A 4073-nucleotide genomic window follows, 5' to 3' on the forward strand; every position below is an offset into this window, starting at 1 on the left:
GGTTGTTTTTTTTTTCATTCATCTCAGATATTTTCTAGTTTCTCTTGTGATTTCTTCAACCGTTGGTTATATGAGTGTGTTGTTTAATTTCTACATATTTGTGAATTTTTCATTTTGCTCCTTTTATTGATTTCTATCTTCATTCCCATAGATGTTCTATCCATGATTGAAAGTGGTGTACTGAAGTCTCCACAAGTCTCTATTGTGGAACTATTTCTCCCTTCAGTTTTATTAATACTTGCCTCATGTATTCTGGAACTCTGTTTGGTGTATATATCCTTATAATTGTTTTGTGTTTTTGATGAATCAACCCTTTTATCAGTGTACATTTTGCTTCTTTGTCTCTTAACAGTTTTTACTTAAAGTCTATTTTGTCTGATATTTAGTTTAGTCACCTCAGCTCTCTTTTGGTCACCATTTGCATAGAGTATATTTTTCTGTCCTTTCACTTACAATCTATTTGTGTCTTTGAATCTAAAATGAGTCTCTTGTGTATAGCAGATTTGATCTTTTTTTAATTCAATCTGCCAATATTTTTGAATGGAGAGTTTAATCCATTTACATTTAATGTAATTATTAATAAGGAAGGATTTACTTCTGCCATATGGTGTTTGTTTTTCATATGTCTTATACCTTTTTTATCCTCCATTTCCTCCATTACAGCCTTCTTTTGTGTTTAGTTCATTATTTGTAGTGAAATGTTTTGATTCCCTTCTCAATTCCTTTGAGTATATTTTTTAGATATTTAGATATTTCCTTTGTGGTTACCATGGGGATAACATTGAATATCCTAAAATTATAGCAATCTAGTTTGAATTGATACTGACTTAACTTTGATAGCATACAAAACTCTGCCCCTATAAAGCTTCATCCCTTCTTTATGTTGTAATCACAAATTACATCTTTATACATTGTGTGCTCAAAACATTTATAATTTTTTAATGCATTTGTCTTTTATGTAAGAAGTAAAAAGTAGAGTTGCAAACCAAAATTATAATAATAATAGCTTTTGTATTTGCCTATGTAGTTACTGGATATCTTTATTTCTTCATATGGCTTCAAGTTACTGTTGAGAGGCCTTTTGTTTTAACCCGAAGGACTCCCGTTAGCATTTCTTTTAGGGAAGAACTAGTGGTAATTAAGTCCCTCAGCTTTTGTTTGTCTGGAAATGTCTTAATTTCTCCCTTATTTTTGACAGTTTTGACAGATATTGAATTCTTGATTGACAGTTTGTTTTTTTCTTTCAGCACTTTAAATATGTCATCCCACTGCCTTCTGGGCTTCATGGTTTCTGGTGAGAAATTGGCTGTTAATCTTATTGAAGAGTCTTTGTACATGACCAGTTGCTGCCCTCTCGCTTCTTTCAAGATTGTCTCTTTGTCTTTTGACAGTTTGATTATGATGTGTCTTAGTGTGGATCTGTAACTTTATCTACTTGGAGTTCATTGAACTTCTTGAATGTGTAGATTCATGTGTTTGTCATTAGACTTGGGGAGTTTTCAGTTATTATTTATTCAAATATTCGTTCTGCCCTTTCCTCTCTTTCTTCTCCTTCTGGGACTCCCATAATGCATATATTGATCTATTTGCTAGTGTTCCACCAGCCTTTTAGGCTCTGTTCATTTTTCTTCATTCTTTTCTCTTTCTGCTCCTCAGACTGGATAATTTCAGTTGTCTTATCTTCAAGTTCACTGATTCCATCTTCTGCATTCTCAAATTCTCTGTTGAGCCCCTCTAGTGAAGTTTTAAAAAAACATATTTACCAACATCTCCCCCCTTTCCTAGCCCCTGGCAACCACCATTCTACTCTTTGCTTTTATGAGTTCTACTTTTTTAGATTCCACATATAAGTGAGACCATGCAATGTTTGTCTTTCTGTGTCTTACTTATTTCACTTAGCATAATGTCCTCCAGATTCAACCATGTTGTTGAAAATGACAGAATTTCCTTATTTTTAAAAGCTGAATAATATTCCATTTTATATATATATACAACACACATACACACACACATTTTCTTTATCCATTCATTTGTTGATGGACAAATGTCTTAGCTATTGGGAGTAATGCTGCAATGAACACGGAGTGCAAATATCTCTTAGAGATACTGATTTTATTCCCTTTGGATATATACCCAGAAGTGGGATTGCTGGACCATATGGTAGCTTTATTTTTAATTTTTTAGGAACCTTTATACTTTTTCCGTGATGTTTTCATTTTAATAATTGTATATTTCATCTCCATAATTTCTGTTTGGTTCCTTTTTCTAATTTATCTTTATTGATATTCTCATTTTGTTTAGACATCACTTTCCTTATTTCTTTGTCCATGTTATCCTTAGTTCTTTGTCCATGTTATCCTTTAGCTCTTTGAGCATATTTAAGGCAGTTTTGTGTGTGTGTGTGTGTGTGTGTGTGTGTGTGGTACGCAGGCCTCTCACTGCCGTGGCCCCTCCCGCCACGGAGTACAGGCTCTGGATGCACAGGCTCAGCCGGCCATGGCTCACGGGCCCAGCCACTCCGCGGCATGTGGGATCCTCCCGAACCGGAGCACGAACCCGTGTCCCCTGCATCGGCAGGCGGACTCTCAACCACTGCGCCACCAGGGAAGCCCAAGACAGTTATTTTAAAGGCTTTGTGTAGTAAGTCTAATGTCTGAGTTTTCTGGGTGGCTTTCAGTTAATTAATTTTGTTTCTCTGAATGGGTTGTATTCTATTTTTTATTTGTATACTTTGTGATTTTTTTTGTTGAAAAGTGAAGATCTGAATATTATGATGTAACTCTGGACATCAGATTTTCCCTTTCCCCCTGGGGTTTGCAGGGTTTTTTGTTTGTTTTGTTGTTTCTTTGTTTTTGTTTTTGATTTTGATTGTTGAAAGCTATCGTTCACTTGTCTAGTGACTTCTCCTAACTATTTTTTTTTCAGAAACTGTTTTCCTTTTCATGTGTGGTCACTGAAGTCTCTATTTCTCAGCATGTATTCAACTAGTGTTTGACAGAGATTTCCTTGAACCCCAGGAGCTAAGCAAACACACACACACACACACACTCACACACTCACACACACACACACATCCTTGTATTTGCAGATTGGCTTTGTGCTGTGGCCCTTCAACACTTACCCAGACTTCCACTGAGCTTAGAGACCATACTGAGGTGAAAGCTTGAGGTCTTCTCAGTTTTTTTTCCTAAGTATAGGCATGGCTTTCTAAATTTTTCCTTATATACATACAGGTGCTTTTGAATGCCCTAATTTCAAAAAAACAAAACAAGACAACAACAACAAAAAGCCACACCCCCAAAAAAACACTTCCCCAGCTTTTCTTCCCAGTCCTTAGATGGTTTATTGATGTCTCAACCATAATCTTTTGCTTCAGATGTCTACAGGTTGTTTGTCAACATGTTTTACCATGTTTTCAATCAATGTATGCTGCTTTTTCAGCCTGAGTGAGTTCTGATTTAAGTGAAACAGCAATGAGCGCCTTGCATCGGTCCTTCAAATAGCCCTGAGGCAGGTTAGAACAGATGTACACAATAATTTGCAAATAAGATTTGCTGTGCTCCTTCCAGAACCAGGAACCAGGGTCCTACACTGATAACATGGACATCTTTAAGACTACTGCCAAGCCCGGGAGAGGATAGGGTGAAGGCTAGTAAAATGCCATAAAGCTTTCCTATGTTTTTTTTCTGTCTCATTTTTTTTTTATTGTGGTAAAATATACATAACATAAAATGTACCATTTTAACCATTTTAAGTGCATAGTTCATTGGCATTATGTACACTCAGATTGTTGTGAAACCATTACCACTATCTGTCTCCAGAACTTTTTCCTCATCCCCAACTGAAACTCAGTACCCATTATATAATAACTCCTATTCCTGCCCCCCCCCCCAGCCCCTAGTGACCATCCTACACTTTTCAAGTTGCCTTTTGCTTGATTCAGCATTTGGTCATTGCTGTAAACCTTTGACTATATTCCAGAGTCTGACAAAGTTGGTTCTGACAGTTTCTGCTTGTTTTTCAATGTTTCTGTGGGACGATGGGAGCTTGGAGCTGACTACTACACCATTTTG

This window comes from Lipotes vexillifer, unplaced genomic scaffold (genome assembly GCF_000442215.2).
Source record: "Lipotes vexillifer unplaced genomic scaffold, Lipotes_vexillifer_v1.1 scaffold223, whole genome shotgun sequence".
NCBI classification, from domain to species: domain Eukaryota; kingdom Metazoa; phylum Chordata; class Mammalia; order Artiodactyla; family Lipotidae; genus Lipotes; species Lipotes vexillifer.